Source organism: Spodoptera frugiperda, chromosome 30 (assembly GCF_023101765.2).
Source record: "Spodoptera frugiperda isolate SF20-4 chromosome 30, AGI-APGP_CSIRO_Sfru_2.0, whole genome shotgun sequence".
NCBI lineage: Eukaryota > Metazoa > Arthropoda > Insecta > Lepidoptera > Noctuidae > Spodoptera > Spodoptera frugiperda.
In genome coordinates this window covers 8,738,397-8,766,043 of record NC_064241.1, presented here as the reverse complement: position 1 = coordinate 8,766,043, position 27,647 = coordinate 8,738,397, and the positions used below count along the sequence as shown (strand labels likewise).

The window sequence follows — 27,647 nt, the reverse complement described above, 5'->3', positions numbered from 1 at the left end:
GCAAATGCTATTATAAGTTAAAAAGTCTATCGCAATGCCTTTACAAGAGCGTTATTAGTAGTGATAGACTTATAATATTTCCTTATAGGATTACTTTGCTTGTTGGGTAGACAATGACTCGATGATATGATCAAAAATTTGATTGTATCTATACGTAAATTAAAACTATTGTATCTAAACTGCATTTTTCTTAAATTTTATGAATACAAGAAAATTAAACCGTACCTGGTTGAGCTTCCTTTTTACAATGGATAAAAGTAGTTTTACTAATCTAACGAATGAAATACATAAATTACTATTCTCTTTCGTTAAAGAATATCAACGACCCGTACGAATATTCTTCCGTTTAATGAATATAAACGTTTATAACGACGCTTATCTTATTTGATAGAATAAGTATTATTCAAAATTATAACATACCTCCTCAGTAGACAGCATAACCTGATGTAATTAAAACACTTAAAATAATTCTGACCATTACTGTTTTACACGTGTGAGAAGCGACAATGTTAATATCCTCAAATAACTGTCGTATACCGTTTAGCTATAAAAGGAAATCGGTGAAGGATCTCAAGGCGTTCCCAAGGTCATGTTAAATTTAAGAACTGTTTTGTATGTGCATGCTGTTAAGTGGTTTTCGTTTAGGACGTGTCCAACAGAACTTTAAACGTTCGCCGACACAAAACGTGATTTGGCAATGTTATACCATTAAATGTTTAAGTGTCTGATATAATTTGTGGGATTATAATAGCGGGTGACCAGTGGAATGAAGATACGAAACATTAGTGTTCACACTTTTCTGTTATACGTTTCATGAACTTTCTTTTTTTATGGAATAGGGAGCAAACAAGCAGACGGGTCACCTGATGGTAAGCGATCAGTGCCACCCATGGACACTCGCAACACCAGAGGAGACACAGGTCTTTCGGAGTGAATTAAAATCATTCTAAAAATGGACTTTCTATAAAGTAACAGATTAGACTTTCTAAAAAGGTTTATACGCTAAGATACATTGTATCTTTTATACTATGTTTCTAGATAGGTATCGAAAAAATACTACTTACCATTTCTTCAGTTACGTCTGCAATTTCAAGACGGTGCTTTCAAAACTCAAAACTGGTCGCTGTCGTTAGTTGTGCAGTGTCAACTATAGTACTCAGAAAACCAATTGAGGCGGTGTGTGGCAAGTCATAAAAAAATGAGTCGACTAAAAACCAACTTATTTAAAGAATCCCTAAAAATTTGCACAAAGTCACGGTGTAACATTGTTTCCATTGCAAAAACCGCACTAATTCCAACATTACCTTAAATTTTTTAAACATTCATCGTTAATACTTAAAACGTTTATTGTACCTTTGAAATATAATATAATGGAAAATTATGAAGAATTTCTTTCGCGTCACCTCAAGTTAGCGGGTGGTAATACTCGATACAATATCTGTGAATAATCAGGTCTTACATCTTAACAATAATAAGTTTGCATTTAACAAAACTGCATCTTCAGCTACATTCACCCTTAAGGTCCTCAAAATAAAGTGCATTTTGTTTAGTTGTAAAGTTTTTGGTGTGTAAAAATAAGTGTGCATGTTATTGTAGTGAAATGAACAGTAATTTATCGTCGTCTTTGCAAGGTAATTGCGTAAATCATGCATTTATGACAGGCGGCCGCAACAAGCTTTGTCTCCCCTCCTACCCGAAGGACCAAGGAGTTTTATTATCACCAACGTAAACAAGTGAGACGCATTGTTCGTGATGTAAAAAGTACACCTTTTCTATTATTACGTAATGAATTCACCTGGCTTTTGTTTTCTTTCTTTGGGAAACGGCGCATTTTATTGTATTAAATTGGGTCCGCAAGATATTTTTACTTAAATGGTGATGGTGTTAGTGTGAATAAGAATAAAAATCCTGTTGCATAGCTAAAATAAACTAAATAGGTAGGTACTTATCTAATAGATGATTTGAGTCGGTCAAAGTAAAATGACACAATCTTCAATATAGAAACTAAAGCTGTACCCATATCTTCTACATCTAAAAGATTTTAGTTACGAACTTGAACAATTTTGGAATTATATCAGTCTCGAGTTGTCCTCAGCATTAATATTAGGATAAAAAATATACAGCTGAAAATTTTCTGAAAAAGAATATCACAAAAATTACCAAACAAAAACTATTTATGACTCATAAAATAAAACAGATAACTTAATTTATATCAGTATAAAACGTCAGCGCTATATATCTAGTTCAACTTGTAATAATCTATTAACAAATAAACTATAAAATCATATCGGAGCTAAAGACTTAATTAGCGGTCGCGGCGGGGCACCGCGCACGCGCTATCTTATCTCGACTGCGCACGATTCGAACGACAACGAACCCTGTTTATGAAAATACAGGGGTATGGCGCCTAGGCCATAGTAGTCGGCCATTTATATTATGTTGCCTAATAGCTGAGTGGAAGTGAATTGTTTGTTTGCTTTTGTTTGACAGTAACGTTTTGTGGAGTTAAAATTTAACTGGTAAATGTATCGTGTATTGGTTATAAATGTGATCTAGCATTTTAGGCAAGGAATTGTATCTTTCATATTGCCTTGACTAACTTTACCATGAACCATTGCATGTTTTAGTTGTCTTAAGTATTTCTATAGAAAAAATCATTCTTAGACATTAACTATGTTGAGCAGTGGATGTATTTGGCCGATATGACGATGACGACAAAGAGACATGACCTAATACAATAACTAATTTTGAGTCATTTTCCTTTTTTTCTTTTGTTAAAACTTGGAGCTAGTTCTGAAATGTATAGTACCTTTTTAAGTATATATAAGTTTTTGGAGAGCTTAATTAGTAATAAGCAAATTACATCCACTGCTGTGACTACACAGCAGTGTAGATGTGGATGGAAACAGGTTTCAACCCAAATTACCTGAATAGATAATTGAAAATCTTGCGTGATGTTTGTTAATCTATCTCTAAAAGGCTCTTAATATGGCAGACATATTTCAGCTTAATATGGACTTTTGAATAAACATTTAACTTACATCTTATTATTTATCTTGAAAACCCGATTTCTGGTTTAACATGCGAATTCTCAAAGACGACAATACTTCATAAAGTAAATAAAAACAAATGAAGAAATTTATGCGTTCGAGTATTAAAAAAAATCTGATAATGAAAAACAGTAGCAACCTTTAAATTAATTTTTAAAAATAATTCTATAGCCTGAAGATATTTTTACGTTTTCATCAATATTTATAAAGTAAATAATATTAATAATTCTCTTCCATATTGTCTTTATTTCCTCGTGATCGAGCCCCGACTGCGCAGGAGTTGCCGTGCCTGATATTGTGGACAGAAGGATTTATGTTCATACTACACGTACCTGAATATTATTATAATAATATTTTTAGTGTATGTAACTATGTACGTAGTTATTTAAATCACACTGCACGATTTATTAAGTAATGTAAGTTGTACTAAATTTGTTTTGAGTGTTTGTGTTAATTGAATTTTGTTAGATTAATTTGATGAAGGGAGTAGTAGAAGAAATTTTATCCGTTTACATTTTCATGAGAAATTTATTTTCATACTTGAAAGCAGCTCGATTCAGGGCGATTTCGCCTGTTCTTTTCAGCTCCTTTTGATTGTAGCGTGATGTTTTATAACCTCTAACCATCCTAGATAAATGCACTATCAAACATAAATATAATTATTCAAATCGGACCAGTAGTTCCCGTGATTCAAACAAACAAACATATTCTTCTACTTTATAAATAAGTAAAATTAATGTATTATTTATAAAAAATACATATTTTACAAAAATTGACATAAAGCCCATTGAACAAACTAAACATTCAAACAGAATCTTTTCAAACAAACCTAAAACCATTCCTCCAACAAATTCCTCCTACAAAAATCCTGTACAGTACAGAACCCACGCACAAGACCTAGGTTACTAGATACTAGCTAGATAACTAAGAACATAGCTCGGTAGGTATCGGTCGGATCGCGGGTGGCAGCCAGCCTCCCGGCTAATTAAGATAACTCAATATGTCTACTGACCGCGAAATATGGCGGCGTGCACGCAGAACTTTGTGTGTGCAGATTTTGCACGGCAAATTGTTGTATGACATGCACTGGATGTATGAGCTATGCTTGTAAAGGGTAATGTTGTCATCTCTATTCGAAATGAGTTGAGATGTAGCGTATGATTGACGTTGCAAGCTTGGTTAAGATTGTGGTCTGTTTTGTTCTGATTAAAGAAGGCCTATGTATATAAATATTATGTTTGTTTGTATTAGGGTTTGATAAAGTAAGTGCTGACAAAGACTTTGGTATACTTACCTTAACATAATTATATGATTGAGCTTCGATTTACTCCTTGATTTTCTTATTAGAGAGAGTACACAGAATCGGAAATTGTGACACTTTTTCATACTAAAATCTCAAGCTGGTAACTAGTGTGAAAAAACTAGTGTTTCACAGTCAAAAACACGGATGAATTCGGACAACAAGGACCTCTCTAGACGCCCATAATCCAAGTAATCAAAACTTCAAAACAGTTTATATCGATCCCACCATACACGTAGCACATTCCCATCTCCAACACATATCTCTCAAACGACTAGATTAACTCAATCTAAGGTCATATAACCTAAACAAAAGCAGCAAGAAAATGTCTAATTAAAACAGTACCAAAATCCGATATCAGTGTTCCACGACGACCCAGCTAATAAAGTGAGCAGTCTCACGTTGCTAATTAGCTCGTTAATTATAAGCCTTTCACGGGAGCCTTAATTTCTGCATAAAACACTATCCGAAGCCGCCCTTAATTTTTGAAGGGATATAAGGTTACGTGTATCAACTTGCGTTGTTTATTTAATTTTGGAATGGAATGACCTAGAAAGAAAATGTCGTGTAGGTATATTTTTTAATTATTCTAATTTTAAAATTTTGTAATATTTTATTAAATGCACTGAATATTGAACTTTAGATTCTCAATAATATTAACATTTGAACAAAAAATTGCTTGTAATGCTTGATGCGCTAGTTGGTAATAGTTTGAATTATGAATGAATCTGGTCTATTGTTTGGCGCCAGTCTTAATTTGCTTTGTATACATAAGTGACCAAATTGTCAAATTGAGTCAGGAAGTGTGGTTTGGCCTTTTAAATTAGGCACAAGTATCCACTTAGGTATTCATTGCACAAATTTTGCAGTTGCTCAAAACTATCCATCAAACCTCGCGTCTACGGTGTCCAATAAATTATCGGTCATATCCTACATCAATATGATTTATGCTATTATGTTTCATATAAGCATACTATCACAGATTTAATATTTAAGAAAATGCATTTTAATCTTGTTTAAAATCTAAACTAGTATTAGTACGATATTCGAAATTTCGTCACGGATTTTATTTTTAAATTCGGTAATATGGATTTGATTACAATACATAGCAACATTGAAGACCATCTTCTGACCGATGATGGATGATCATCGGTCAGAAGACGGCCGTCTGATTCTAAAGATGGCGTAAAAAGAAAATCTTTTCGTATAGTACTAGTAACATTGTAAGAGGACGCTCAGTACGGTTGAGCAAATAGCTAAATAATAGGAGTCCCTCAGCAGGTGGACTGGAGTCATTACTCTTGCGGTAATCCGCCGAATACACCCTGATTTATGGGGTACCGCAGACGGACCACCAAATTTAGGTGTTTTATAAAAAATGGAGCTTAGTTTCTTGAGTTATAAATAATGTTAGAAATCCCTAACGGGAATGGGGTTTTGTAAGTGTGCGACGCGATATGTTTCTTTCCAAATAGTTTCTATTATTTATGAGTGACTAAAATTATACATGATGGCAACTTTTGTCAGTTGCATTGTTTACGAGTTCGTGTAGAAGTTATAATTCTTTGACTTCTGCTTTATATACATATAATAGTTAATTACATTCTAAAATGATTTAGACATAACTGACTAATGGTGAAGGAAAATATCGTGAGGAAATATGGGCATATAATTTCTGATTATATATAAGTCTGAAATCGTCAACTTTCATTGAGCAAGCATGGTGATCAATGCTCAAACCTTCTTCGTGCGAGAAAAGGCCTTTGGTCAGAAGTGGCATATATAGGCTGATGATGTAATAGTTACTTATTACTTGTATACGTTTTGACACATTATACATCACTTGATCTTATAATGTTGTTACTTATAACTGAGATACATAATACGTGCATAATGTACTCTCTAATTGATTAGCTCCTGTAGTTTACATGAACGATAAGATCTTCGGAAACACACTCCCTACTAATCTGACAAATATTGTGTCGTGTTGTGTGTACATGTAGGTACACGTTTATGCAAATGTAAACTATCAATTATATTTGATATTGCAATTACATAATGTTATTTATTTTGCTTAGGTTAACATAATACATATAATTTGCAGAAAGTTTTTCAAAGAGCTTCACATAAGAAACTCAAAATGTTTACATAATTTTGAACACATAGATCTGTCATTACTGTACCAAATAAAATAAGGTCTGAAATCGCGTAGCAAAAGAATCGAACCCCATATCCCGGCGGCCTCGCATGCACGCTTCCTGTTTGGCACGACACCATGGCTACTTTTCTCGATGTGAACACTACTTTATTTCACCGTTCTACTGTATATGTATTATGCATTAGCTTTTCCACGCAATCGTTCAATTTTATTATTTTGAACCTTGTAAATATTTTGGAAAATACTCTACTAAGAAAGAAAAAACAAAATACTTACTAGGTAACTAAATTACTATCATAATTTCTATTCTTGTCTTGATCTGGAAAACTTTATCGTCATCGTATGGTCTTAAATGGATAATCTTATCTTCGATTATTTCAGTGACTCTTTTCAGGAAAATCACAAGACATAAACCTCATTCAACTTAGAAAATCACTAAGGCGTAAAAATACGAGTATTATTTCGTGGTCAATGTACTGAACAACTATAGATCATATATCATAATCAAATTATTAAAAACTAAGCAAAATTCTTCGTCCATACTTTTCAATGTCTCTTGACGTGGTTGACAGAAGTAGTTATGAATTTACGAGCACAACGCACCTCGTGTTTTATCAAGTGTCATAAATTATGTTCATTGGCTAATAACCAGATGTTACTCGTTCGGTTAGTGACCAGCCAGGAATTTAAACCATCATTATTCATATTGAGCCTCTAAGATTTTGAAGGGAGCGTCGTCTTCGTTTCTATGAGAAGAATATATTTTGAGTACGCCCTTAGAGTACAGTTTATAATGTATTAATTTGTATGGTGTGTAGTGTAATGTGATTTAGTAACTTACCGCTACACTCAGAGTCATTTAATGGTTGCTTAATCTAGTCCTTAGCAATTATTTTTCGATCATTACTAAGGAATAGTCTAATTAATTTATCTAATAATAATCAATGTCTCTGTGTCCTGTAGTTAGAATGATATTAATAAAACTATTTTGTGTGAGTGAGTAAATTAATGTTGTATTTCATATTAAAATACTAAAAATCCCTTAAAGATTTGCGGGATAATGTAATTGACGACTTTTGCTGTTGTTGTTGATAGTATAGCTTAAAAAAAATAGGTAATATATATTTAGATTTAGAACAACTTGGTCTTTTTCGTGATCTTCTCAAGTAAGGTTAGAGGTAATATTTGGAAGAAATTAAAAGCAACTTGTACAGTAACAGAATTTTATTTAATGCAGATCCATCTCGCACTATAGCCGATATTGTACAAAAAATTATAATATCGTTCCGTTCATTATAATAGGTATTGTAAGGTAATATAATATTACACAACTTTTCACACAGTTACAATCATGAAACACAAACATTTAAATCATTCTCTACACTAGAATCCCTCAAGTTTTAAGTATTTCTCTTCATTTATTTCTATACTATAATTATTTTACAATACAATAAAATTGGGCCTACCTATTTACGTATGACAAAATGCTTCGTAAAAGGACAAAATTTACGTATTACATTCATGAGCACGTTTCGAATTAAAATAAATTAACGATTTCGTTCAAATGTAAACTTATCATTTTCAATATGTCGCAAAATATATGTGAAATATTAAAACAAGTGTACGAATTTCGAATTCCATGATATATTACATAACAAGTTTGTCATCTTTATTCCATTAAGAAGCTTTATAAATAAAGTATTTAGTATTTACAATATGTAACAAAAGTTTGTCAATAAAACTTAGATCAAGATTCTTTCAGTAAAGTAGTGCAGTACATTAGAGGTTTAAAGCAAAATCGTTGTTTAAATTAACACAATAAAATCATTATTACGTTATAAAGGAACTATATAAAGAGGTAATTAGATGAATCGATGATTAACAAAATGAATTTGGCACTTCGAAGGCGTTAATTAAAATAAATGTGCCGAAAGAATCTCGATTAAATTTTACGCGATCATTTTTTGTCTCAACACTACATTATACAGAAGAAAAAATTACGTATATGTTTATAGGAATCCAAAAATATTACCGCTACTGTATCTTAAAATAAATTACATTACCTATTACTTAAATTTAATTAGCTATTCGTATACTGGGCACAACTAGTTTTGATTCATGTCATTTTTAAGTGACTATAGGTAATCTATTTTTCTAAGAATAAGTTAAGCTATCGACTAATAAATGGAATATTTTTTTTCATACTAAAGCTTTTGTAGTTACGTATAGGATTTCTGGCGAGACGCAATGGACCAAAATGTTTAAATACATAATATATTAATAGAAAAAATTGGTAGGCACAAAACGCTGTCTTCAATTTTCAAATCGATATAGTCAAATATCTCACAAATATACATAAAAATTACGGTACTTAAGTATACATTAGCCGAATGCGTCGCGCCAGTAAAATATAATATTGTAAGTAAGTCTGTAAATGTATCACTATTATGCGTTTCAAAGACGTATACAGACGTTGTACATCAGATTTCGGTTACAAATACATAATTACTAGGTCTTAATATTTACATTACAATAATTTGTTTCCACACATACACTGCGACGGAGGAACACATTGATCAAATGAGATAGAATTTGATACTTTTTAATCAAATTCGAATATCGTATAACATTATATCTGGTCAAAACACTGAGTATTACAAAACTCCACATCACAATCTATGATACCTACCAACTAGAGTAAACATGAAAAAGATGAAAATTCCCGTAGTCGCAGTGGACGTATTAACACTCCTAGTGCATTTTCAATTTCAGCTCGCTACCAAACAATTTGAAACGAAATGAACTCGTCATGATACGAAATATTGGCAAGCGCTCCATCAGAAATAAACCCATACTGTATGTACTAATCGTAAGAACGGCATCGCAATAATATAAACAAAAATAGTAACTATAAAGAGCTGTAAAACCCACCTCGGTTCGACACCGCGTTTTGGCAGATAAAGTGCGATTTCAAGTGAGCGATAGTGGGGCACGATTCGCACGATAAATAAAAACACAATTCCATTTGAAGCTCGGAGTTGCCGCGGCGGCCGTGTCCCGTGTACCTCAGCAGGCGTTCAAGATTTATACAGGGAGATGCGGAACAATATATCACGGAACAGTACGCGGGAACTCGACCTATTCCTAGCGTGGAACAGCCACCGTCCCGATGGAACATGATAGCAGATCACCCCGACAGATAGCGACAGCCTCACAACTAACGCCATGTCGCCTGGACAATAACTGTACGCTTTCTAATGGTTCTATCTAGAATATACGGCGAGCTCACATCTCACTCCGCAACTGTTACGCAACATTATCGATGCGAGCCGATTAATATTAATCGATTTGACTATTTAATATCATCGCCTTATTAACATAATATATTCGTATGTAAGTCAAGCTAAGCGATAAATAAGCGAAGACCGAATTGCGTATTTTTCATCCGAGCTTCATATAATTTATAGTCGACGATGATATCGCGACTGGTTCTTTTATTTGTGAAATAGTGATACGCGGAGTGTGCTCGGTAAGCGTTACTAACGGGAAATTTTGACAATAAATCTCTGGCAGTCGATTGCCTAAGCGTTCGTGTGGGCTGGCGTAAAAATTTATTCGACAGTCGATTTTGATATCTTGATCTCGCGACGTCAAACCGCGTCGGGGCGTGCGGAGCCGAGCGACAATATGCCAATCGAATACATACATCACGGTAGCTGCGTGTACAGTACATGGAGCGCGCTAACTTACATACTAGTATCGGCCCTAAGACCTACCAAAGCATGGACAACGCTTAACACGCGACGACCACCTGAAACAAAAGGAAAAGCGAAATTAATTAAAACGCCAATCATAAAAAAATTAAAAATGCAAATAGCTTATTCGTTTTCGAGATAAATAAATAATTTAAGCGGGGTTAGCTAAACAACGTATGAAAAATTCGTTATCGTCGTTGTTGGTTTAGGATAATTGGAAGCATAATTTCAGTATATTGCTGAGGAGATAAATGTGACGATTTTCAGCAGTATTTTCTATTTATACCCGCTTGGCACTAGTCGGTAACAATTTAAAATCTAAAGCGCACGACGATATTTCATCAGATCGGAATACGTTCTCATAAACAAGGGCGGACTTAAAATGCAAATAATTTCGCGCAAGCCCCATGGGCATGTTAAAACAAACTCAGCATTCTAACAGCTTTTCATTATTTATCGCTTACGCTCACGGAACAGCGAATTTTTTTTTCAGTTAAAGTTAATTTCTAGCGTAATGCGTATTTGATAAAAGGCTGTATCTCTGGCAGGCAGGCTCCGTCGAGCCGGCTCTGAAATTAAGATGTAACATGATGCGAGAACGAGCAAGAGCAGCTAGATTTATTGCTATACCACTTTGCATATGCTGATTTACAAAGACTGTGGATATGTACAGAGCGGTTGCGTGTGTGACAGTTATAGATTAAGTGTGTTATTTAAATTACTGTCGACACAATATCATGAAAGTTACTTTGTGTGATGTATTGCTATTTTAATGTTATTGTTGTTTAGAGTAGAGGCTTGTGCGTGTTTGTTAAATGCAATGTGGCTTAATGTTCGTAAGTCTGTATAAGTGAATGTTTTAAATAAAGAAGATTATAAATTTTGCGTATTAAATTATATAGAAATACTAAGTTATGAGTAACGAAATATTTGTTTACTTGAATTAGGCGAAGCTTCGGACCACAAAGTCAATAAATTACTGCATAATATCATAAAAAAGAAATTTAAATATTTTTATTAAATTAAAATAATGTTGTATCTTCTCTATACAGTTACGGTGCTGCTGATGTGGCCCATTCGCGAGGCAGCGCGCGAGAGGGAGGACTGTCTGGCGATCCGCAGTCAGCAGAAAGAAACACATAACAGAAACGTTCGAGCTCGCCTTACTACTCACTTGTACAATATTTTCTTTTATTATTTTTTAGAGGTTTTAATTACTTCATCTTTTATTCTACGTGACTTTTTTAAACTTTATCAACTAGACGTTGGCACTGAATTTTCTTGTACAACATTCTCATTTAATTTATGTAGTGACATGTTCCGAGCGAATGTAGGCCAAGCATATGATTAAACAGCCATACAATCAGTACGAACGTAATTTATTGCTGTAAACAAGAATACACCTACGTTTCTCTGGGGAATTCTTACAAAAAGTCAAAGTAGTACAAAAAGGTTCACCTACCATCCCGGTCAAGGAAAGTAATAAAGAAGAGGGACGCGAACCGAATAATTGATACGATTATGTGTTACTACTGCAGAGGAGGTAAGGGTAGTAGCATACTGGGCACAGACGAACAACAAGATGAAATAGAAATAGAAGAACCACTACACAAATCAACAGTCTAACTTGACACTAAATTGCGTTCACGTTCGGAATAAATGTTAATTCTAAGCGATAGCACATGTTTTTATTGCAAATCATTACGTAACACATCCAGACATAACCTAACTCGGCACAAAAGTAAAACGAATGCTCGAGATGCCACCACGGCCGACGACCCCAAACGCGAGTAACTCGATTTCTATTCTATTTCCAGATGTTGTCCAGTATGCACGCAGCATCAAGAACAATGGAAGAAGGGCGCCGGGCGCTCCGTCAAGTGCGAGAGCCCATAAATCCAATAGGACGCGCAATTTGTTGAATTACAGCATGCGCCAGCCAGCCACCGGGCCGACGCGAAATTAGCTCCCACAGAGATAAATTGACGGCGGCCCGCTAAATAAATTATTTGGGAAAACCGAGAAAAAACGGGCGTCTTCCCTTGATAAGGGTTGCGAGTATTCTACCGTAGAAATAATGAATATCGACCGCTGGTATACGTACTTGTGTGGTAGACAACAATCATCAAGGTTACGAGGAAGTAAACGTTCTTAGTATAAACAAAGTTTAAGAAACGGTCTTATGATCTTTGAAAAAAATAGTGTACAGTACCAGATTGTTTCCTTTGAAAAAAAAATCTACTGGTCCCCTAAATAAGAACAAAGATTCGCACCTAACCAGTATTCGGTAGCTCTATTAACTAACAATAAAGCATCAATCAATTTTAATGGTCCACTATTTAAATAATAGCACTTTATAAAGCCAACACCTTAAAAATCAACACACTGACTCGTATCTGGTTTGGTAATTAACCGAGCAATTATCACCTAGAAGCTGTTATTAATTCAACCTAGGTATTTCTCACGACAATAAAAAAGTAATTAAACCTCAATAACCGACACGAAATGAAACTTCACACGTGGAACCGCGTTTACATTGGTTCAAACGACATTTTAATGTAGTTTCGAGTTTGTCGTGAACATTTTTGATGAATTCTTACTAATCTCGTAGTAATTTTGAGGCTTAAATACAGATGTTTTCTTTAACAGGGAATTTAGAACTGTCACTGTTCTAATCTTTTAAAAGTTTTCGCTGTTGATAAAGTGTTCTGATCTCGATACCAATTTATTCGTCTACTACATATTTATAAATTGGTGTTTATATTGTAGTGAGTAACCGAACTACTAAAATATTCTTTTAAACAAACTCTTGCAATCTTTTTTTAACGCAAACATCCCTCAAAAGGGTTGCATCACCCTTTCTTTCAACGGGATTAATCTTAGTTGTATATTCAAGATTTAGGCGGCAATAAGAAAGACGCATAGGTGGGCTTACGAAGGGGCGAGACTGGCAAATTGTCTCAGATTCCACCCCAGCCTGTAAGGATTTTATTACATTCGTTAACGCATATAAGATTAATGTGAAAATACTTTACATTTGTATGTAAATTCTATAAGGATTACAGAGGGTTTCAACAAAGGGTTTTAAAAATTATAACCGCAAGTCATTTTGCGAGACTAACTACAAGAAAAGTTATTGTAATTTTGTCATTCGGAATATATCTAATTAAATACATAGATTTTTATAACAAAATTGCTATAATTTTTTTAGTCATTATTATCTCACAAAGGTAAAATTGCTTTTATTATAAAATATTATAAAATTGCACCGACCGATTTTAAGACACCATCTTGGGAGCAAGGGCTACGAAATGATACAACCAATTATAATCGAATTCAAAAAAATGGTATAGGGGTTCGTTTTAAAAGGAGTTTTGCTCCACCCCGCGTACCTGCGCGGAGTGGCCATCAATTTATCTACATCCCCACCCGACGTGTGCGGGCCCTCCGTGACGTGCTCCGTCCATGTACGCCATTACTGTATCGTCTATTGTTAGAAATCCATACAGTTTGTTTTGGAAGCCAAAACACGAGTGGAAAGTTTATTGCAGAGTTATTGATTCGACTAGATAATCAAAAAGATTGTTTATTCTGTGTAAGAATTTTTGAAAATAGAAATGATTTTTTATTTTAAGTAAATCACATGTTGTGTATGTAAATTACATTAGAATCTAACACAATTTGCTACGCAAGCAATATTAATATTAAAAAGGGGTACTGTGATTTTTTTCCCGCAGCGATCCGCCCCCTGGCCCGAACATTTATCAGGATTTTGGACGGCACAAGCTAAAATTTTTGGACGCTTTAAGCTGGGCGTAAATTTCACAAAACATGACACGACCGCGTGAAAAAAAAACGACCGAAAAGTTACTTCAAGCGTTGCTCGTGTATCCAGTTTTAATGAAAATGAAATTTTCCCGATTCCGTATTCATGGCAACGAGACCGGTATACAGAAACAACGTTGCAACATAATTTGATTCACACATTATTTATTCCAAACAAACATTGTTTAAAATTCAAATTCAGTTTAAATACATTACATCAATGGAGCCCACTACAAGCCTTCGATATTTGAAATTCATTATTCACAATATCAACGGTATTCTAACCTGTTGGGCCCTCACATAAATTCTCATCTCTCAAGACACGACCAATTATACGGAAGTTTTAAAAAGGAGACCGTTACTAGGCGCATGCGCAATCGTTTGTCGCCGCTGTGAACTTTCACACTACACGATATTTATATTAATTTTATTTTTGGGCACAGCTAATGCGGTCGACGTGCTCAGACTAATCTTTCTTTTTTCTTGCTATTTATTTCTGTAACAGTTTGTTATGTGCCACCATTAGGTCGGGCATTTGAGGGTTGCAAGCGATAGCTATTTTAGGTCTTCACTTTAATTTCGCCTTATTGGTGCTTTAAATCGGTTTTGTTTACTTTCATAACACCAAATATCTTCACAACGGATTATTTGTGACTTGTGAGTAATTGTGCTTTCGTTTTACAGTGTATCTTTAGTCTTACGAGCCCACAGAAGACAGCATTTGCAATATTTACAAAACATTCATGAACCATTTTATCGCGTCAAATAAATTCTCCAAGCTTATACGCAAAGGCAACCTACGCACAATGTAAATTAAAGAGGAGACCAAAAAATTGGAGGAAAAAAGTTGGCAAATATTGAAACGAGAAAAAACTATTTAATCCGTAAAGTTTTGTAGGTTGGTAGTGGGGAATAAATCAAGTGGTCGTCGCTGGCGTCGATGCCAAGGAAATAAGATGATATCGAGTTGGCAACATCACCGAGACGGTGCACAGTACTGGTACTGCCGATGAGCTGCCATTGTTATGGAGAGAGTGTGAGACAGGCAGATTATATGAAGTACGAAGTAAGAAACAGAGGCGATGGAGGCGCATCCATTTATTTAAAAAAATGATATGTTTACTGAAAATGATTTTATTATTGATCTTATTGGTTTATCTTGTAAACGCTTTATTATTTCAGAAATAATCAATTTTAATTTTACAGTCTTTTAGCAAAATAAAGTCCTATCATACTAATTTGTATTTAGAAGCAATTGTTAATTGTACCAACATTATCCATAGTGCCAAAATTACAGTAACGCAAAAAACGTGCAACAGTACTTGTTTCTATTACTCCAAAATTTTTCTATAACAATTTTTCTATAACTGCATCAACTAGCACCTTCCACAAAATAATTTAAGTGCGAACCCGTGGTATTGAAACCTCATATTTCAGTTGTGAGTGCTTAGTGGTCAACTACACACGCTATAAATCTCCGTATGATTTGTAATAAAATCTCTCCACTTTACCGCGAGTCTTTGTAGAGTATCAGGCGTTTATTAAGTACCTATGTGGATGCTTTTGTTGTTCTTTTACAGCAATAAATAAAACGGACTCTCTCTTTTATTCGTAAGGTGAGCAAAGGGTAATCGGGTGTCAGTCATCGTGCCAAATCATGATAATTTGTGTTGGTTCAAATAGATAGTACTTACATACTTTTTCGTACAAGCAATAAATAAATGGTACCTAAATTACGAGGAGTAAGCTTTGAAACATTTGTTTTTAAATATCCGTAGACAACCGCCACCGACCACATCTATTCGTGGATAAATAATTGGAAAAGTTGTATTGACTTTGTTTTCTTTCTATATCCATTGAAATGTTTTTCATGGACATCTTCAATTTGTGAGCATATCTGTCCTTGTGATTTATTTTAATAGTTTCCCTGAAGATTTATGTGAACAACTTCGATCTATTTGCTTACTACCTTACTTCAAGCTGACTGTATTTAGAAAACACTGTCGGGGCTCGATGGAGTGCCACTCTCAATCAGACATTAATTTGTCGGGCCGCGTGATCCATCTATACATGTATGTTTACCATAAAGTTGATTTGTAGCGCCCTCTCCCGGAGCCCCAGCAAATTATAATCCTTCTTCCACAACAAACGGGCATTGGATGAAAACAATTTTCCCTAGAAAAGATTACATCCCACCCGTCCTTTATTACATCTAATCACGAGATCTAACAATAAACTATTTTTCACAATATTATTTAGTGAGATCGTCCTTTCACACTTTCGTTTTTTCTCCCCTTTTTCACGGAAAAATAAGAGTCGTGACCATTCATCAACGATGACGGTGCTCGTTACCGAAATCACGTTTATCATAGATCTCTTGTCTAAGGTTTTAGTTTTCTTCAAGTTCTTTATGATCATAACCACCATTTATAAGTTATTGAATATAGAACTCATTTTCTTGGAAAATAGATTTCATTTTTGTTTGTCGTCTACTCTATATTAGAACGGTTCTTCCGAAGCGTTGTGGAGAAGAGTCGCGAGCCACACACGACGAATTACGAGCGAACCCGGGACGCGAGCTGAGTTATGGGACCGCGATATATAATATTTATGAATTATGTTTTATACTGGTAAAATCTAGTTAGTTTTGGAGGTCCACTACTTAAATGAGTTTAGTATCAAGATTAAACTTTAAAAAATGCTCAGGAAGCTATTTTCAATTTGTTTTTCTGTAAAAAAATGTGTAGGCATTTTCAATAGGTATTTCTAAAATGCCTATTATAAAAAATCACTGAAACAACATAGCTATTAGAAAATATAAACAATCTCATTTATATTATTTTGGGCCTGAGATCTGTTCAATATTAATCACTGAATTGTCGCCATTCAACATCACCTCCACCGAAACATTTATTAACAAATCTTCCTGCTTGTTACTAGACAAAACATATATCATTCGTTATACTAAACAAACGCGATATTTTACTTTTAAAAACAACGTCACTGAAAGACTAACATAAAATGTTCTTTGATGCTATTTGTATATTTCTTTGGCGTCGGATCCCACCAAAGTTGTTCTGTCACAAACCTACGAGAAAAAGGTTCTTATGTTCCATTTCGCAATTCGGCCCACACCTTGTTAATTTATTACCGGTATTTTTGGGTAAATATTACATATAACTGTCTCCCTTTCATTACGTACACCGTCTATACATCATCGAAGAGTTATCGAGTTCCCGTGAGTAAGTGCATATAAATTTTAATGTTTTTCGACAGTTTAAGTGAGTTAATTTTAATATTTTTCGTCAGTTTATTTCTAGAGCTATCGGTTTTATTGGAACTTAATTTATAGATTATATTGGACGTGTTGAAAGAGATAATTTCGTCAAGAATAGCTTTGAAAGTAATGACATAGCTACATTGATCAATAGAAGATTCTACTCTTAGTCACTGCAAAAGAATTTAATGATACACTATAAAATCATGAAAATCGAAATAAGTTTTAAGTACCAACCTTAACAATAAGCAATTAAAGCATATCCTCATTACTTCAATAGGTACCATACCTACGGCAACATTAAGTTTAATTCGGAGGCGGTATCAACCCGTCAGCTATGCATCTAAGATGGCGTCGCGACACGATTTGTCAAAAGGAAAACAAACAGCCCAGAAATAGTTAGAGTTGACAAGTTTATAGCTGGCTCGTCCCGCCCGGCTATGTTACGAAATTATACTAACACTGAAGGAATTTTATTCAACACCCAACACCCGGGCTTTTCCGCTATCTTCCTTACTGATTTACATTGTATTTGTATCGCTTGTGTTTGCGTTTTGTTCATAGCTCAATGACGCACTTGTTTGTACGTACCTTCATGGTCTTATAAATATTATCCAGGTATATTTAGTTATGTTTTTTTTGAGGCGGAATAATCATTCAATGACTGGTCATGCCTTGGGCGAGGCGAGAGGGAATGTCAGACTCTTACTGACTAAAAACCACCCCGTTCCTACTCCTGCTTATCGAGCCAGAGCCCCGGTAAACCCGCTAGGTAGTCCGCAGCTCCGGATCAGGCATCAGCCCTATATTTTGTCATGTTAGCCTTTTAAGATATTTTAAGAGATACAATCAAAGGCCGCTAAATAAATTTTACACTACCAAAATCGTCTTAAATTCTAGTCTAGTAAACCTACTCGAGATATATGAACCTGCATTTTTAATTAAACAAAAAAGTAAGAAATCACAATCCCAAATAACTTGTTACCCAGAGATGGATCAAGGCAGGTAATAAATATTAAAAAGTCGACATAAACAAGTCCGAACACGTACCTAACTAGTTTCTGTGGATATTTGTCTAAGCAAAAACCGTTGGATACAGAGGGAAGCGCTAAGGCTCGCTGAGACACTGCGTTTCATTTATAATAAATATTCAGCATATTTTACATAATCTATTTGAATTAATTGAATCAATATGTGATTTATAATATGTCTTTATAATAATTTAAAGTGGTGCTGTTGCATATTCATGTTTTTGAGATAAGAATTTTAAACAAATAGGTAGGTATATGTATGTTTTTGTCATTATGTTTTAAGTAACTGATGGCAAAATCCTATTTTTATTGTAGATATATCCGGCCATAAAACTACTCAATTAGATCATAAACATGTAATTAGAAAATTCGGTGACAAAGCTATGTTTAAAAGGATATTTTGTGCTCATAGATATTAAAAAAAAACATGTTTGTAATAGTGTGTTTTTTTTTTATTAGGAAATGAATGAAAACATTTTTTTTTTAATTAAAGTTCGTCTAGACACATTAATAATCATTTCCACTATTGCAATATTGATATTTACCGATTTTAACATTGAAATGCCGTACGTTGTATGTAACGATATTGCCATTGGTTGTATTGGTTCAGTTTCAAGCAGCTTGCAATCATTCATTATAGATTTCATTTATTATTTCGTTCTCTCTATCCATTTTTTCGAGCCGAGTAAAACTAATTTCGTCTCCCCCAAAAATCTTCACGACAAACGCAGGTGTAATTCGCAATTCGCGAGTGTGCGGCCTTCCTACTGAGGGTCGTTCAAGTTACTCGGCTAACAGCGCAACAAGAATAATACAAAATGTTTTTCATTTTCTTTATGTCACCCTCGACAGTCGTAAAGGCATTAAGCGTGACCAAAGTTTTGTTTGATACGGACAATATAAGTATGAGCGCATTGCTGTATCTGCCTTAGACTTGCGTTAAATTTTCTTGAAGTTCATATTTTAAAATTGTTGGGTTGATATCAAAATTTATGGTGTGCTTAATCTGATGATTTTAGTAGCGTTAGTATTTACAAACTGACTAGTTGGGGCACGTACTCCACATTTATTAATTGACCAAGAAGTATTAATTCTACTACTTATTGCGTAAGGATGTTTTTCCACCAGAGATGTACCACTATGCTATGCTATGAACTATGCTACGAAGATGTGATAGCTAAGATGTGAAACTCTGTGACTATTTCTATGGATACTAAGTTATGTAGCTGTGCGAGTAAGATATGCTATGATGATCCGCCGCGGCAAAGTATCTGTGCGAGGAAGATGCGCAGCTCGAATGTGCAATTTATCGATAGTAGTTATCACGCATCTTTCCATATAAAAAAACATAGCTTAGCTGAGTCCGTTTCCACCAGTGCTAAGCTATGTGTACCAATGATAATGATTGGTGGAAGCCAAACGCATCCACAGCAACGTAGCATATTGCATCTCTGATGGAAAAGCACTCCAATGCTAATTTAGACAGTTATGAAAGTTTCCCAATGATGGAATTTCAGCTGTTGGTTTTAATATTGCTACATAGAGTTTTAATTTATCTTTAACTAATGAAAAATGTATCGTTATCTACATAAAAGTGGTGATGACATATTTGGAACATATGGCCGACATATTCAAAGACGTTCTGTTGTTAATTGAAGTGATAAATCATGCTTAATGGAAGTCCTTCCTATATTGTGCGGTGGATGCTGATTCGATATATGACTTGACTGTTAACTAGATACACAAAGCATTTACTATTCTGATATATTTAGAATTCTTTGTGCGGACCTGAGACACCCGCTTCTCGTATGGGTTCGAAACCATCTAACGGCAAGTGCCAATGTGGGACTTTTTTCGACGAATAAGTATGTTTTAAGATTATTTAGACACCACTGTGAAGGTGACGGACGATTAAGGAAAAGATTGTGAGAAAAGCTGGGCTTATAGTTTCCAATTATAAGTTTGAAATCGCCAACCCGCATTGAGTAAGCGTAGTTATTAATGAACGGAGCCTCTTCTTGCAAGGAGAAGTCAAACCTTCGCCGTACGAGAAGAGGCCTTTGGTCAGCAGGAGCCACTTACTTAGAGGCTGTTAATGTGATGCCGCCGCTATATCTATCTGCCTACGTATTACAGTTGTGTTTGGCTTTAGATTGATATCATTATTTACAGACTTAACAAAACTACTCTAGATTCTGCATCTGCATCTAAATCCCTATGTCTTCTAAATACAGTGAGACGGTATGCTCAGTATCAAGACTCTAGCAGTTTATTATTTTTCTTACCGCCGTACTAAGAGCCATGTAACGGTTACTTTACCCACTATTTAGCAATTGTTTTCGATACGAAATCGTATATAAGGAATAGTTTTAATAATAACTGACTCTGAGTGCGCAGTTAGTCTACAAGTAAATTAAACTATCAAAATCACTTACTTACTAAACTTCTAATACAATACAGTGAGTGATACAAGCTACAAAATCAAAGACCCCTCACGAAGTCCTAAAAATCACTATTCCTAACAAAATTGGTAACAGCCCCCATACATACATATGTTCCGTAAGTTCCCGCGTTTGAGGAAACTGGGGAGAAGTGGGAATCGCCCCAAACGCACCGCCGCTCGCACAAGAACGATTTTATTGTATTAGGATAGTAGTAACTCGATATAAAGATGAACGTGAACGGTTCATTTCTTCTTCGCTTCTATACTTCTTGAATGATATTCTTATAGGCACTTATTCTTAGTAAGTGGTGATACGCGGTTTGATGAATAAAAGTTTTTGGTTGTGTATTTGTGATGTTTGGGAGAGATTTTGACGTTTACCTATATTGAGTTTTATGCTTATTACGATAAAATATGATGACTTGTACTGTTCCGTAGTAGATGATGGTATATCAGCACTGGTTTAAATATGAGATTATGTTTAATTAAGCTACCGAAAACTATTAAATGCATTAGATTGCGGAAAAGATACATTGTTGTAAATAAAGTTTTTAAAACAACGTACACTATTTACTAGTAGTTTTCTACAACTAAAATTTAATAAAGAACTTCAAAACACACCAGGGGTGTGATTACATTACCAAATTGCTCAATTTTAAATGCAGACACAAATCGTTTGTCGTCCCTACTTAGGAAAGTCGCGATGGAGCGGGAAGGCGGCGAGTTACCCGACTTTACCCTAGTAATTACTTTATTAGGTGATACCGGAAGACGGGCCGCCGCAAAATATGCCAGCGTGACAGCCCTACCAAAAATTGGGCACTTCTACAGACAATGAGCATTAATGTAACTTGTAATAAGGGACATTTTAGAATTAAAGGAAACTTTTGGGTTGACTGTAAAATAAGGATCTTGAAATGTATGAGAACATTTTAAACGGTACCGTGGAAGATAAGTAAGTTAGTAAGTAAGCAGTTTTAAAGTGCTATAAAAGAATTAAAAGAAAATGGCAACCGACCTACCTAAATCACGTACGGCCACTCAAACAAGACACAGGAGCACTTTAACGACAAATTAACAACTTCAATTACTTACAACTACCGGTGCGCTATCGCAACAGCAATGAACTAGCGACTGCCACCCGGACCTACCTGTGGCTCGCTCCTAATAGCCCGGTAATAATATTTTATGGCCATTACCTTTGTAAACACGGATAAAACGTTCTTACGCGACCTCACCGCGTAAAAAACGGGCGACAATTGCGTTAGCGGGATTCCTTTTTTTATGAAAAAAAAAAAGAACAAAAGAGAATGAACAAAACGATATGTTTTTGAATTTAGGATTCCTTTTTTAAAAAATTCGTCTCAACTCAAAGCTTTCACATTTTTTTGCTGTTTCCAAAAGATGACAATCGGATTTCGGTATTAAGAATAGAAAACAATAGAATCAGCGAAAAAAGTAACTTTTGTTTGATAAGTGTATTTGTTTGAATAGAGAAAGCTTGATGCAACGACGGCAAAGTATCGTTCTAGGAAGTCGCCGACGGGATGGGGATGTGCCAAAAAGAGATAAAGTAGTTTTATTGATCTATACGGACGTTCGGGCGGCGCGAGTGTGAGTTGAATGAAACGAAGATAACTTGCCGCCCCAACTTATTTTGTCCTTTTTTCTCCCGCGGTTTTTTCGTTGCGGCATCCCTCTCGGGCCACGTGACCTAAGCAGGGTGTAACTCACCCTACAGCGGCCATAACTTACTCATAGCGATAGGCGGTACGGTCGCGAAAAACATGTCTACATTATTCTTATTTTTAATTTCTTTTTCGTTACATATTTTAGGTTTACTTTTATCTGGAACTTGAGACTTTTTTACATTAAATATTTTATGGTATTACTGAATTGGGATTTAAGGTTTAGGTACGTTATGAATTCTTTGCAAGATTTTTACTTTGGACCTAATAACTTCTTTAATTCTTCAAATACTTGTAATTTATTTCTTATATGATACAAATTGTGCATTGAAATGAATTATCTGAAAGTATTATTTGATAACAAAATAAAAACAACATTAATATCATAACCATACCGGGAAATAACTTTTTATTTGGTGCTGTTCAGCCCAAATGTGCATCTCATAAATTACGCCTCTCCTTCAGTATTTCTTTCTCTGTCTTGATTTATTTTTTGTCTTGTTCTCTCCCTCCGTTTATTAACTGGCTAGCTCAATTCACTTGGGTTTTCTGTTTGTTTTATTGTAGATCAAAAACCGTATTAGAACACCCTTACTGTTATTTTATAACTTCAGATGAGTGCCAAATTTGTTCAAACTATTCTAAGTATCACTTAATAAAAGAGTCGATTGGGCAGAAATGAAATACTCATTAACAAGAATGAAAAATCTAATGGCAAATATAAAAAAAATGTATTAAAAAATATAATCAAATAAAAATGTAAATGCCTATAAAGGAGAATCATCACACAAACATGAATGGAGCCGGTGGCAATCAATAAAAAAAGTAATGTTTACAATATTGATATAGAGTGGCAATAAGAGCCACGAGCTAAACAATCACGGGCCGAGGTGTTAACTGATCGTAAACGTCAAGTTAACGATGACGATAATCGTAAACGTGCCGTAAAACAAATAATTAGCCGGCGTTCACTTCAACGCTGCGGCTGCGGTTGCGGCTGGTGAGATAAAAACATGTATGAAGAAAAAAACGTAAGCATTCGTGTTTTTTTTTTAATGATCGGACTTTTATTTTATGTTATTTAATTTTAATTTAATTTATTATACTAAAATGAATAATGTGTATTTTTATTATTGTGATATGTGTTTGTTATGACTATTTATTAATTTGTTTTACTTTAATGTATAAATAATTGTGTTTAATATTAATGTATAAATTCAGACATCAATAAATTATGAAATCGAATTATTTGAAAATGCACATGTTATGTTATGTATTGTATATCCCGGTTCAAGTAAGTTCATGTGCTTCCAACACGCATGTTAGCTATGTAAGAGATTTTACCGCCATCTGTTGCCGAATAGCTAAACTAATAGAGATAAATCAATACACAGGTGGCTGTTCAATATTTAATTAATTAGTGAATATAATGCATAAATAATGTTATATTTAGATAGATATATATTTAGAAATATTAATAATTCAAATGTATTATAAAATATTCAAGAGACATTGTACATTACCAACTTAAAACGTTAGATTGAAATTAAAAATCACTTCATTAAATAAAAATAGGTACAAGGTGATAAATGTCTTTTATTTTAATTAAATAAATATTGTATTTTATAATAGAAATCAGGTAAAAAATGTATTTTATTTCTTATTAAATTCAAGTGAATGGATCCATAAATCACCCATTAAGACTAGGTAGGTAGGTACATCAAAATTAAAGATTGAAGGCAAATAAAATTAAATACCTACACGTTAGAGGAAACAAACGATAAAGTCATATCGAATGACTATAAACAGATGCTTTCAATCGTCAAAGAAATGGTTAACAAGTAGCTCAAGTTATTCAAAGAGCGAAACCAATAAATTATCTAGTAAAGCTATAAAAGCATTAGTTAATATGTACATTAGCACATCGACGCGGTAGACAACCTGACGCCCATTTGAATGAAGCTTTATAGCCTCATAAACCACCACTTGCGGTAATAAAGTGATTTATCCCATAAAATAACAGCTGATCGCCGTGATTACGCACAATACGACCGAACTCATAATTTTACAGCCAATTTACAAACAATAAAAGTCGTTCTCTTGTCTTACACGCCCATTCGCCCTCCGATATCTCCATATTCGACGGCCGAACGTCGTAACTCGTAACTTTTATAACCCAATAAAACCATAACCTCGGTCCTCCAACTTAGCGATGTTGAAGTATAACTTACAATTCCCGTTTGTAGATGGCGCTCATCGCTCAACGACTGTCCCGCCATCTGTGTGTGGATTCGCGAAGCTTTTTATGAGCCATTTGAGGTCATCACGTCGTAAAGTTGATGTTTTATGGGTTCGATTGATGCCGCTAGTGTAGCACTGCAGACGAATTACATTGCCGCGTGTGGATTTCAGTTTTGTTGTTTTATTATGCACACTACGTATTTTATTAATTGACACAGATGTAATTTTATTCATTTTGAGGCGATTGATCAAATAAATTAAATAATTGTATGTTTACAAGTTTTTTTTTTGTATAGAACTTGATATTTTTAAACGAAGTCCGAAATATGCGGAGTTGATGTTTTATAAATCTTACATAATTATCATATAATTAAACTAATTTAAATATAAAAAATAAAGCTCGAAATTAAAACTTGTTTTGTGTATTTAAAAATAAAATAGCTAACCCACGTGTGACTATGAAAGAAAATTTAGATAGATAGTTTATAATAAACGAACTTAGAAAGAATTTTTGTGGCACAGGTTTCAAGAAACTCAAACAACTTGAAAGAGAATTCAGAAGTGTATTGTCGTGTTATATGAAGTGCCTGGCAATATACGAACTGTAAATTGCATCATAAACATCCGCTCGTGTCCCGCCGGCGGATTTTCCCTCGCTTCATCCGTTTAGTACACTAAACGTCCGCAACCGAATGGTGGCGACACCGAATTGAGGTACACGCCATCTAGCGGCAACCCGCTGAACTTCTTTCGGAAAGAGCAAGGTGCTTTGAACGTGATCTTTAAGTAAAGTTTTTCTTGATTATTGTAGGACTAAAAAATCACGGAACAATTAAAAATGATGAATTATGAAAAGGCTTTAGGAATGAGTTGAATCAGAAACAAAAATAAATTAAATAAAGAGTGTAAAGATTTTCAGTGTCACTAGATGGCGTTACTGTACCATCTCTTAGTACGTAAACTGTTTTTGTTGAGTCCTTTCGGTAAAGTGATGATAACTTCAATGTAAGGTTTCTTTGTGACTACATATTAATTGATAAATAATAAATAAGTACAATAAAATTACTTATGAATGTTATGAAAAAAATTTAAGTAAGTAAATATCATGTTTTTGAAAGTTTCAGTATCGGTTGTTGTGAAAGTTTCATACGTGAGTCTTTATTTTAGGAATTATGTGTGTATTAGAGATTGTTATATTTTATATATTAAATTGTTATATAGTAAATTAAATAAAGTGGTGCAAATTAAATGGTTTTCTTTTACAAATTGTATTATTTCCTGGTTTTTTAATTATAATTAAAATTTTAAATAATTTTAAATTCATTAGGCCAGAAGAACTTACAACCAAGCTATTGTTAGCATGCTATTATTGGAGAAGATGGCAATGGACTGAAAATGACAATCATGAGGAACAATTAGAATTTCTTGTAACAAAATATTAAACGACATAATATAACTGTAACTCTAAACCCAGCTCATACACCAAACGATTCTCAAGACCGTATTAAACCCAGATTATACACAAAACAGTTATTTAACAAAACTTCCTAAAATCCCTTTAACAAACTAATCCGTAGCAAAAGTTACCCTGAAACAACATAAATTCGATTTAAAAACTTACCCGATATCTAGGGTAATTATAAAAGAGGGGTGAGTGACAAATCCCCGAATAAAACAACAAGGAAATAATTCCGGACATAAATCGTCCTCTCAGTGTGAATAGAATAGCAATTATTTGGTTGAGTTGGTACTTCTGGGCCCTACTAGGGACTTTTGGTAGTCACATGGTTCTCGATTTTAGTAAATGTTTGAAGTAGAATGTAATACTTAACTCAGACGAGAGGGATTTTCCACCATGGGGTAAAAAAGGTAGGTTATTGTTTTACGAATAGTAAGAATGCAAGAAAAGGTATCTAACATTTTTAAAGTAATCATTGAAAATTTGGTATAGGTATGTGTACAGTGTTTGTATATGTAAAATTTAAATAGATAAATAAAATTAATGTGAAAAGCTCAGAAAAACCTACATAAAGATTTTCCTGTATGTAAGTAAGCTGAAAAGTGTAAAAAATGGCTTATATTTATTGCCTACGTGCATGCTACTACACTACACTTTTTCTAGTAAAATACGGTTTCTATTTAAGTATGAATCGACCAAGAAAATCTTATAAGCGATAGAGAAAACAAACAATTACACCAATGAGTTTCAAACTCGTGGTAAGCGTCACACTCGAACCTGACCACTGTTATTAGAACTACCGAACATTTCCTGAACACTAATGTTATTTGGCACTGTAGGGGTGTTACAGCGATATGTCAGGGTTCTCACATAAGTGGTCAACCTTACGATAATGACAGGGTTGGCGATCGCAAAAACAATGCTACCCCAAAGAGCTTCAAAACAAGAATACTTATCATTTTTAACTCCAATAAATTAGGGTTGGGTCGATTCATTTTGTAATGATTGTGGAATAATTCTTTGATACACTTTTTGAGCGAATTCAGAGTTAAATTTTTATTTTCATCATGATCCATGTCTATTTCTCTCTCTTTACCACAATATTGTTGTTTTACTTTAATGTTATGTATTGCACCTAAATACAGTAAATTATATTTTATTTATCAGTAATTATATTTTAGCTTTACTTACTCAAAAACAATTCTACTTTATCTACTTACTGTGCCTATTAAATGATGAAAAATGCCTGAAAAAAGACGAATGCTTTTCTAGTTTTTGGGTTTATATTTCCAATACAATATGAGTTGGTAAGTAATACGTAATACTGTCATCTATTAATTGAGATATCCACACTTTACTCATACCACATTCAATTATAAAAAAGTAGCAAACATCCACTAAAGTTACGAGACAACTACAC

At 34.2% G+C, this 27,647-nt stretch overlaps 1 protein-coding gene across 1 annotated transcript in view; it reads right to left on the bottom strand.

Moving 5' to 3' along the window:
- Positions 1 to 7,714: 7,714 nt before the first annotated feature.
- Positions 7,715 to 27,647, bottom strand: part of LOC118269552 (homeotic protein ultrabithorax) — a 128,838-nt gene continuing 108,905 nt past the window's right edge. Inside the window, exon 3 of the mRNA XM_035584693.2 lies at positions 7,715 to 10,319. The gene's annotated coding sequence lies outside the window, so the exon portion shown is untranslated. The remainder of the gene's footprint in view (positions 10,320 to 27,647) is intronic.